Source organism: Scyliorhinus torazame, chromosome 12 (genome assembly GCF_047496885.1).
Source record: "Scyliorhinus torazame isolate Kashiwa2021f chromosome 12, sScyTor2.1, whole genome shotgun sequence".
NCBI lineage: Eukaryota > Metazoa > Chordata > Chondrichthyes > Carcharhiniformes > Scyliorhinidae > Scyliorhinus > Scyliorhinus torazame.
In genome coordinates, this window is record NC_092718.1 from 34,275,647 (window position 1) to 34,287,090 (window position 11,444).

General features: G+C 48.4%; 1 long non-coding RNA gene across 2 annotated transcripts; it reads left to right on the plus strand.

Annotated features, from left to right (window-relative positions):
- Nucleotides 1-42: 42 nt before the first annotated feature.
- Nucleotides 43-10,710, plus strand: LOC140387495 (uncharacterized). Of its 2 annotated transcripts, XR_011933884.1 has the most exons (3): nucleotides 43-127; nucleotides 2,431-2,558; nucleotides 10,041-10,710. It is a non-coding gene; the product is annotated as an uncharacterized lncRNA (long non-coding RNA). The 2 variants fall into 2 exon arrangements; XR_011933883.1 differs by lacking the exon at nucleotides 43-127 and having other exon boundaries at nucleotides 1,629-2,558.
- Nucleotides 10,711-11,444: the final 734 nt, after the last annotated feature.

Consider the following 11,444-nt stretch of genomic DNA (forward strand, 5'->3'; position numbering starts at 1 on the left):
CCCCGCCCCGGACCCGCCCACATTATAACGTCATCCTGTTCTAGAAAATACTTCAGGTTTTTTTTTTAAACCGCCCGCGGCCCCCCGCTCAACTCCCGGTAAGGTGTCTTTTCCTGCATCTGTAAAGGTTCGTGTTTATATTTTTTCCTCGGATTAAAGGCAAGAGGCGGTCACATGACGTCGTGATCCAGAGACCCAGCCTCAATGCTCTGGGGACTCGGGTTCGAATCCCGCCCTGGCGGATGGTGGAATTTGAATTCAATAAAAACTGGGATGAACATGAAACCATTGGTGCTTGTCGTTGAAAACCCACCCGGTTCACAAAATTTCCTTCAGAGAAACCCTTGCCAGCCTGAGACTCCATTGGGTGTCATGGTAGCACAGTGGTTAGCACTGTTGTTTCACAGCACCAGGGAACCGGGTTCGATTTCTGGCTTGGGTCACTGTCTGCGCGGAGTCTGCACGTTCTCCCCGTGACTGCGTGGGTTTCCTCCGGGTGCTCCGGCTTCCTCCCACAAGTCCCGAAAGACGTGCTTGTTAGGTGAATTGGACATTCTGAATTCTCCCTCGGGCGCCGGAGCGTGGCGACTAGGGGATTTTCACAGTAACTTCGTTGTAGTGTTAATGTAAGCCTACTTGCGACACTAATAAAGGTTATTATTAATTGAAATAAGGTGGGTCCAGTTGTATAAGAATGCCGACACACGCTAACATCAAAGCAAAATGACTGCGGATGCTGGAAATCTGAAATAAAAACAGGAAATGCTGGAAAAACTCAGCAGGTATGGCAGCACCACATAATTGACGCAATGGTCCCGTGTCCCAGGCTGGGTTGCTGATTTTCCTGTACTTCAGACCTGCAGAGGTTCCCAGAATCGCTTTCTCCTTTTAAAGGTTCACCAGCAACCCTTACGCACTTGTATGATCCCAGCATCCCTTAATTTTTACCCCGAGAGTTAGTCACTCTGACTTTTGGCGATGAATCCACCATTCGCAGCTCTAAATCCATCTGTTTCTTTGTCCCATTCCCAACTCCTTTTGTCCTAATCACTCCCATATTCCACCCTATCAGAGACCTTCCCTTTCGATCCCTCCCCCTTTCCCTAAAGCCCTTACTGATTAAAACCTGTGTTTCTCAAACTTTTTCCAGTTCAGATGAAAGATCATCACCCCGAAACGTTAACAGTCCCCCCCCACCCATCCTGTGGAGTATTTTCAGCGTTGCCTGCTTCTGGTTATTTCTCAGTGGGTGGAAACTACAACTCCCAGAATCCAATATGTGACTCCGCAAAATGGCCCAAATAATTTATCTTACTCATGGCATGTCCGGCTGGGACCTGCATTTATTGGCCCGTCCATAATTTCCCTTGAACTAAGTTGGCTTGATCAGCCATTTCAGGGGGAGGGGGAGTAACATATAATAATAATCTTTATTATTGTCACAAGTAGGCTTACATTAACACTGCAACAAAGTTACTGTGAAAATCCCCTAGTCGCCACACTCTGGCGCCTGTTTGGGTACACAGAGGGAGAATTCAGAATGTCCAATTCATCTAACAGTACATCTTTCGGGACTTGTGGGTGGAAACCAAAGGACTTGGTGGAAACCCACGCAGACACAGGGAGAACGTGCAGACCCAGCACAGACAGTGACCCAAGCGGGAATCAAACCCGGGACCATTGGACTGTGAAGCAACTGTGCTAACCCCTGCTACTGTGCCGGCCAAGTCGAGCAGAAGAGTACGGAACTCAAAAGTTGCAAAATAATACACTGTGCTATGAAGATTTAACTTTTGAACAGAAGAACGCAGACTCTGTGGCACCTGAGAGATCGGAGGGATTCGGTTGGTGACCAATGGATTGACCGTATTCTGCCCAGCGACAGACAGTGATTGGGTTCAGCCAGATGGGGATTTTCATAAGACCCAGAGAGAATGAGTCTGGGTGCTGAGAGAAGAAGCTGTGAGTTGCTCTCTCTCTTTCCAAAAAATGTTTCCTGCCTGCTGTTTCTGAATCTCCACCCTATCTCCGTAACCCCAACAAGCCTTTTTTGGACACTAAGGGCAATTTTAACATAGCAAATCCACCTAACCTGCTCATCTTTGGACTGTGGGAGGAAACCGGACCAACCGGAAGAAACCTACGCAGACATGGGGAGAACGTGCAGACTCCGCACAGACAGTGACCCAAGCCGGGAATCGAACCTGGGACCCTGGAGCTGTGAAGCAACTGTGATAACCACTGTGCTACCGTGCTGCCCAACGACTTGGATAATAGTTAACCAGTTGTATTTGCTGCCTATTTATAGTCATTGTCATTCATAAAAATTAATTGTATTTAAATTTAAAAACCTGGTGACTGTAGGTATTGGGCAGTCAAAGACCAAAGACTAAGAATTAACAGTTAATTTCAATTGTGTTGCGACTCCAGGTCAAGTGGGACTGGAATTGACTGCACACTAGCCCAGAGTGTCAAAACATAATTTGGGACCTCGTCCGGGATCTTTGGAACGGTAGACAACGACGTTTGGAGTACAGAATAAATTAAAGAGGCACTAGGTTTGTAATAGTCTAACAGAATGGCTCTGAAAGCTGCTGAGGCTTTTCCTTAGGTGGAGGCCTTGTCTTTGGTATATTTCCAAGGGCTTCAAAAAGACAAGCTAATTGAATGGGGAAGTGAATTAAAAATAGAGGTGTCAGCTTAAGCTAAGAACGCAGAGATATATGATATACTGGTTGTGTGCTTGGATCTGTTAGAAACACAGGAGAACCCACGAGCAAATAGTCCAAGTAGTGTAGCAGCAAAAAAGCATTTCTGGTGGGGAAATTGAGCTGGGAGAATTCAGTTGCAGCTCGAGCATGAGAGAGAATTTTTTAAAATGGAAAAAGGAATGGGAATGCAGCAAAAAGAAAGAGAGCTTTTCAAATGGAAATTAAAATGAAGTTGGAATTAGAGAGAGTTCCAGCTTAAGGCACTGGAAATTAAAAGAGAGCTGCCAGGAGCTAAATGGGAGCTTAACCCTACAATGGAACCCTGTGGTGATATGCTTAAGTTTATACAGGCCCTAAACAAAATTTGAAGAAAAGGATGTATAGTAATTTTTTATGGCATTAGTGAAAATAGCAACAAAAATGATGGCCGAAAGAAAAGTGGACATTACCCATGCAAAGTAAATTGACGGGGTGGGCACAGGAAGTTTAGGCTTTCCTGTCATAGGGGGTATCTAAGAATTATGACAAAATAAAAATGGCTATCCTGGGTGCATATGAATTAGTTCCCGAGGCATATAGGCAAAAGTTTCAGAATTTAAGGAAACTGCTGGGACAGACATGGTGAATTTTAAAGGGTTAAGCAGAAACATTTTAATTGGTGGAAATGCGCATTGGGAGTTGAAACGACCTATGAGGCTCTGAGAGAAGTCATTCTCTTGGAAGAAATTAAGAATTCACTACCTTCTGTGATAACTCGTATTACAGACCAAACGGTTATGACTGCTAGGCAACAGCAGGCGTCAGCTGACTTATGGGAGTGACATGGGGGGAGCAAAAAAGCTAGACAGGGGTCTAGTCGGGGGGGAGGGGAGGGGGGAAGGGGGGGGAAGGGTTGCTGCTGCACTGGCCGAAAGGGAATGGGACACAGAAGAGGTGGTTGGGATGGGGGTCCCCCCTCTGGGGGACTGGAGGGTGAGGGAGGCGTGAACATGGGACTGGCCCAGAAAAGGAGATGGCTAGTCGGCGGGGTGAGGGGGGGGTGAGAGCCCCTCCAATTCGACTGATAACGTGGAATGTGAGGGGCCTGAATGGGCCGGTGAAGAGGGCTCGAGTGTTCACGCACTTAAAGGGACTGATGGCGGACGTGGCCATGCTCCAAGAGACACATCTGAAGGTGGCGGACCAGGTCAGGTTAAGAAAGGGATGGGTAGGACAGGTATTCCACTCGGGACTGGACGCGAAGAATAGAGGGGTGACAATATTGGTGGGAAAGCGGGTGTCATTTGAGGCCAAGACTATTGTAGCGGACAATGGAGGGCGATATGTAATGGTGAGCGGTAGGCTGCAAGGGACGTGGGTGGTGTTGGTAAACGTATACGCCCCGAACTGGGATGATGCAGGATTCATGAAGCGCATGTTGGGGCACATTCCGGACCTGGAGATAGGAGGCCTGATAATGGGAGGGGACTTCAATACAGTGTTGGATCCAGCACTGGACCGCTCCAAATCAAGGACTGGAAAGAGGCCGGCGGCGGCCAAGGTACTTAGGGGGTTTATGGATCAGATGGGGGGAGTGGACCCACGGCGGTTTGCAAGGACGCAGGCCAGGGTATTTTCTTTCTTCTCCCATGTACACAAAGCCTACTCCCGGATAGATTTCTTTGTTCTGGGTAGGGCGTTCATCCCGAGGGTGGAGGGGACGGAGTATTCGGCTATAGCCGTTTCGGCCATGCCCCACACTGGGTGGAACTGGAGCTGGGAGAGGAGAGGGACCAACGCCCGTTGTGGCAGCTGGATGTGGGACTGCTGGCGGAAGAGGTGGTGTGTGGGAAGGTGAGAGGGTGTATCGAAAGGTACTTGGAGGCCAACGACAACGGGGAGGTGCGAGTGGTGGAATGGGAGGCGTTGAAGGCGGTGATCAGGGGAGAGCTAATTTCCATTAGGGCTCATAGAGAGAAGACAGAGGGTATGGAAAGGGAGAGGTTAGTGGTGGAGATTCTGAGAGTGGACAGGAGGTACGCAGAGGCCCCGGAGGAAAGATTACTTGGGGAAAGACGACGGCTCCAGACGGAGTTTGACCTGTTGACCACAGGGAAGGTGGGGGCACAGTGGAGGAAAGCGCAGGGGGCGACCTACGAGTATGGGGAAAGTGCTAGTCGGATGCTGGCACACCAGCTCCGTAAGAGGATGGCAGCGAGGGAAATAGGGGGAGTCAAAGATGGAAGGGGAGCCACGGTTCGGAGTGCGACGAAAATAAACAAGGTATTCAAGGCCTTTTATGAAGAGCTGTACAGATCCCAGCCTCCAGCGGGGGAAGAGGGGATGAGACGATTCCTAGATCAACTGAGATTCCCGAGGGTGGGGGAGCAAGAGGTGGCTGGTTTGGGGGCACCAATTGGGTTTGGGGAGCATGCAGGCGGGGAAGGCCCCGGGACCGGACGGATTCCCGGTGGAGTTCTACAGGAAGTACGCAGACCTGTTGGCCCCGCTACTGGTGAGGACCTTTAATGAGGCAACAGAGGAGGGGACCCTGCCCCTGACAATGTCGGAAGCGACAATTTCTTTGATCCTAAAGCAGGACAAGGACCCACTGCAATGTGGATCGTACAGGCCGATCTCGCTCCTCAATGTGGATGCAAAGTTGCTGGCAGAAGTGCTGGCCACGAGGGTCGAGGACTGTGTCCCGGGGGTAATCCACGAGGACCAGATGGGATTTGTAAAGGGCAGGCAACTAAGCACCAATGTGCGGCGGCTCTTAAACGTGATAATGATGCCATCGGAGGAGGGCGAGGCGGAGATAGTGGCAGCTATGGACGCGGAGAAGGCCTTTGACCGAGTAGAGTGGGAGTACCTCTGGGAGGTGCTGCGCAGGTTTGGGTTCGGGGTAGGGTTTATCAATTGGGTTAAGCTCCTTTACAGAGCCCCGATCGCAAATGTAGTGACGAACCGGCGGAGGTCGGAGTACTTTCGACTGTACCGAGGGACGAGGCAGGGGTGCCCCCTGTCCCCCCTGTTGTTCGCATTGGCGATCGGACCATTGGCCATGTCATTGAGGGAGTCTAATAAATGAAAGGAGATGGTCCGAGGGGGAGAAGAGCATCGGGTGTCGCAATATGCGGATGACCTGTTGCTGTACGTGGCGGATCCAATGGAGGGGATGATGGAGGTCATGCAGACTCTAAGGGAGTTTGGGGCGTTTTTGGGCTATAAGCTCAATGTAGGGAAGAGTGAGCTCTTTGTATTACAGGCGGAGGACCAAGAAAGAGGGATCGGGGACCTACCGCTGAAGAGGGCGGAGGGGAGCTTTCGGTATCTGGGGATCCAGATAGCCAGGAGTTGGGGGACCCTACATAAACTGAATCTGACGAGGTTGGTGGAGCAAATGGAGGCGGATTTCAAAAGATGGGACATGTTACCGCTCTCGCTGGCGGGTAGAGTGCAGTCGGTCAAAATGGTGGTCCTTCCGAGGTTTCTGTTTGTGTTTCAGTGCCTTCCCATCGTGATCACTAAGGCCTTTTTAAGAGAGTAGGCAGGAGTATTATGGGGTTTGTGTGGGCGAATAAGACCCCGAGAGTAAGGAGAGGGTTCCTGGAATGCAGTAGGGACCGAGGAGGGTTGGCGCTGCCAAACCTGGGGAGCTACTACTGGGCAGCAAATGTGGCGATGATCCGCAAGTGGGTTATGGAGGGAGAGGGGGCGGCATGGAAGAGGATGGAGATGGCGTCCTGTAAAGGAACGAGCCTGGGGGCGTTGGTGACGGCACCGCTGCCGCTCTCGCCGACAAAGTATACCACGAGCCCGGTGGTGGCTGCAGCGCTAAGGATCTGGCGCCAGTGGAGACGGCACCGGGGTGCAATGGGAGCATCGGTGTGGTCCCCGATCAGGGGTAACCACCGGTTTGTCCCGGGGAAGATGGACAGGGGGTTCCAGAGCTGGCATCGGGCGGGGATTGGAAGAATGGGGGACCTGTTCATCGACGGGACGTTTGCGAGCCTAGGGGCACTGGAGGAGAAGTTCGAGTTACCCCGAGAAATGCCTTCAGATATATGCAGGTGAGGGCTTTTGTGAGGCGACAGGTGAGGGAATTCCCGTTGCTCCCGGCACAAGATGTTCAAGACAGGGTGATCTCGAGTGTATGGGTCGGGGAGGGCAAAGTGTCGGAAATACACCAGGAGTTGAAAGAAGAGGGGGAAGCGCTGGTAGAAGAGTTGAAGGGTAAATGGGAGGAGGAGCTGGGGGAGGAGATCGAGGAAGGTCTGTGGGCTGATGCCCTAGGTAGGGTTAATTCCTCCTCCTCGTGTGCCAGGCTCAGCCTGATACAATTTAAGGTGGTCCACAGAGCGCACTTGACGGGGGCGAGGTTGAGTAGGTTCTTTGGGGTAGAGGACAGATGTGTAAGGTGCTCAGGGAGCCCGGCGTACCATGTCCATATGTTTTGGTCATGTCCGGCACTGGAGGGATTCTGGAGAGGAGTGGCGGGAGCAATATCTCAGGTGGTGAAATCCGGGTCAAGCCAAGCTGGGGGCTAGCAATATTTGGAGTAGTGGACGAACCGGGAGTGCAGGAGGCGAAAGAGGCCGGCATTCTGGCCTTTGCGTCCCTAGTAGCCCGGCGAAGGATCTTGCTAATGTGGAAGGAGGCTAAGCCCCCCAGCCTGGAGGACTGGATAAATGATATGGCTGGGTTCATAAAGTTGGAGAGGATTAAGTTCGCCTTGAGAGGGTCTGCGCAGGGGTTCTACAGGCGGTGGCAACCGTTCCTAGACTATCTCGCGGAGCGTTAGAGGAAGGTCGGTCCCAGCCAAACCCATAACTATTTTAAGGGACATAGGTGCGACGCAAACTCTTACAGGAGAGAGATTTGGGATTCCCTCCTGAGAGTTCAATGACAGCTAAGGTGTTAGTGACAGGATAAGTGGATATTATATCCAGTCCCATTGTGTAAAGTATAATTGGAGTGTGATTTATTTTCAGGTCCAGTAGTTTGAGTGGTTAAGAATTTACCAGTAGATGGAGTAGACCATTCCCTCTTAGGGAATGATTTGACAGGGATGGAGGTTGTCGCTTCACCCATGATTACAGAAAGTTCGAGGGAAGATAAGGAGACAGGAACAATTTTCAGATGTTCTTCCATCGTGTGCGGTGACCAGGGCAATGGCAAAACAAAGTTCACCACCAGAGATTAAAGTCATGCCACAATCAAATGGTACAGTCGCCAAAGCTATCCTTGAGAATGAGGATAATTCTGAGCAGGTGTTTTGTAGGACTTCATTAATTGAGGCCCAGAAAACAGATCCAGAGATACATAGATTAACAGTCAATTCTCACAGGAGTTGAGGTTGAGGGGGTTCCAGAGAGATATTACATTAAGAGGAGTTCTGATGAGGAGGTGGAGACATCCTCATAGACCTGCGAACGGGGAATGGATGATTGTTCATCAGGTAGTGGAACCACCCAAATATTCTAGGGAAGTACTGCTGATAGCAGATGAGATATCAATGGCACGACATGTGGGAATTCAGAAAACTCAGGCATCAGTTAACAGGCTTTTTTGCTGGCCAGGACTTCATAAGGATGTAGTGCAATTCTGTAGAACCTGTCATACCTGCCAGGTAGTAGGTAAATCACAGCATGTGACTAAACCAGCATCTTAATTGAAGAACCAATTACTTGGGTATTGGTAGATTGCGTAGGACCGTTGCCTAAAACAAAGGCAGGGCATCAGTACATTCTTACGGTCATTGATATGACTTTCCGGAAGATATACCTTTGAGTACAATTACAGCTAAGGTAGTAATGGAAAAGTTGACAGTTTTTTGCACACTTTGACCTACCCTTAGAAGTACAATCTGGCCAGGGTTCTAACTTTGTCCAAAACTTTCCAGGACATATTTGTAGTTTAAGTTTCAAACAATTAAATTCAACCACCTAATCATCCACAAACTCAGGATGCTTTGGAGAGATACCATCAGACTCTTAAAACCATGTTTCGGGCCTATAACCATGAATATCTAAGAGATTGGGACAAGAATTGGATTTTTTACTATTTGCCACCAGAAATTCTCCAAACGGGTTTAGCCATTTGAATTAGTTTATGGCCATGAATTACAGGATCCATTCAAATTGATGAAAGAGAAGCTTCCAAAACAACAAGATGAATCCTCATTGTTGGATTAGCATGTCCACATTTCAGGAATGATTCACAAGATCTTATCAGATCGTCCAAGAGCATTTAAAGATTTAGGGGGCAGTTTAGTGTTGCCAATTCACCTACCCTGCACATCTTCTTGGGTTGTGGAGGTGAGACCCACACAGACCCGGGGAGAATGTGCAAATTCCACACAGACAGTGACCCGGGGCCGGGATCGACCCCGGGTCCTCAGCGCCATGCGGCAGCAGTGCTAACCATTGCACCACCATGCCGTCCCACAAATGTGGACATCCTACCACAATTAGAGACAGAGTTTGCCTATTTAGAAGATCAGTGAAACGATCAAACTGAAAACATATGGGCAGATTTGTAGGGACACATGAGGGTGCACTACGTTAACTAATCATGATGTGGCCATAGGAAACTCCGAACCAATAATGCAACATCTGTCTTGACTGAACCCACAGAGACTGGCTAAGTTAGAGGCGGAAACCCAGTGCATATTGGATATGTTGCGGAAACAAGCAAAATGGTGTGGTCCACAGAACGCCAAGTAGAATGTGAGGGCCATGTTAGTGCTGGCAACCCCGGATTTTTCCAGACCATTTAAAATGGCCTTAGATGCCAGCAACCTGGGGGCAGTGCTACTAAGAAGACAACACAGAATTAAAGAGGCCAGTGGCATATTGTTCCAAAAAACTAAGCCCGTGCTAAAGAAAGTATTTCACCATCGAAAAGGAAGCTTTAGAATTGCCACCAGCCCTTCAGCACTTTGAAGTACATGTCCAACAAGCCAATAAACAAAGCTCAGTTTATACAGACCATAATCCACTTGCGTTTATAGAAAAGTTTAAAACTCGGAATGTAAGATTATTCCGTTGGAGTTTATTGTTACAACAGATCAATGTTAAAATTGTACACATCTCCAGAAGGGATAATGTGATAGCGGATGCTTTGTTGCGGGTTTAAGGGTTGATTAGCTATCAGTGTAGGAACTGGGAGGGGGAGGGGAGGGAACCTATATAATGAGGAAACATGAATGGATATATGTTTGTGATTTATGTCTTGCAAACCTGATAATGAAACTCCGTGCCTTGATGTTTCATTTCTTTTAGGGATGGAGGTATGTAAGGGCCCTTCCTGTTGATTCTCTTATTTCCCATTTCTTTTACTTTGTAGTTATCATTTTAAATCCATGGATATTTAATGGACATACCTTTTAAGTCGAGCAGAGGCAGTGAGGAACTCAAAAGTTGGAAAATAATACACTGTGCTATGAAGATTTAGCTTTTGAACAGTAGAACTCAGACTTTATGGCACCCGAGAGATTGGAGGGATTCAGTTCGATTGGTTGGCTCATGGCCAATGGATTGGCCAAAGACAATATTCTGGCCGGCGACAGACAGTGATTGGGTTCAGCCAAGTGGGGATTTTCAGAGGACCCAGAATGTGCCTGGACGCTGAGGGAAGAAGCTGTGTGAGTTTCTCTCTCTCGCCAAAAAATGTTTCCTGCCTGCTGTTTCTGAATCTACAGAGACGTCTTGAGATCCAGATGAATCTACAGTGAAAACTATTGCAAACTGAAAGCATAGACCTCAACCAACTGGAGGCCTGGACTAAAAGGAATCTAACTGGAAGATGTCCATCTGAAACAGACTTTTATACTTTTACTTTCCGTATTATTCTTTTTTACACACCTCTTTCCCCTCTGTGTTTGTCTGTCTTGTGTGTGTAGAGGGTGGGGCGAGTTAAAGAAGTGGTTTAGGAAATAGCTAACCAGTTGTATTTGCTGCCCATTTACTTATATTCATTGTCATTAATAAAAATGAATTTTGTTTAACTTTACAAACTGGGTGACTGTAGTTATTGGGCAGCCAAAGATCAAAGACTTCGGGTAATTTCTAAGAATTAATAAATAATTTCAATTGTGTTGCGACGCTGGGTCAAGTGGGGCTGGAATTGACTGCGCACTAGTCCAGTGTGGATTCAGGAAAAAAGTGTTGGTTTTCGAGTGCTTGGTGCCTAGCGTTACAAAATTGATAAGCATTATTTGGGGTCTGTTGTAATTATAGGAAACACTGCAATCAATTTGCACACATCTAGCCCCAACAAATCTTGATGTGATAATGACCTGATAATCCGCTTTTGTGATGTTGACTGAGGGGAAAGTATTGTCCAGAACACTAGGGATAACTCTGTTGCTCTTCAAAATACTGAAATAGGATACTTTACATTCACTTGAGAGGACAGTTGAGGGACACTCCTCAAAATCTACCTCTTTTGACCAAGCTTTTTGTCATCTGCCTCAATATCACGTTACATGCTTTGGTGCCTAATTTTACTTCATTACAATAATCCTGTGAAGTGCCTTGTATTATAATCCCAGCCCAGACCCAACAGTGGCTAGGATACTGGGCTGAACCCAGTAAGGGCAGCACGGTAGCATTGTGGATAGCACAATTGCTTCACAGCTCAAGGGTCCCAGGTTCGATTCCGGCTTGGGTCACTGTCTGTGCGGAGTCTGCACATCCTCCCCGTGTGTGCGTGGGTTTCCTCCGGGTGCTCCGGTTTCCTCCCATAGTC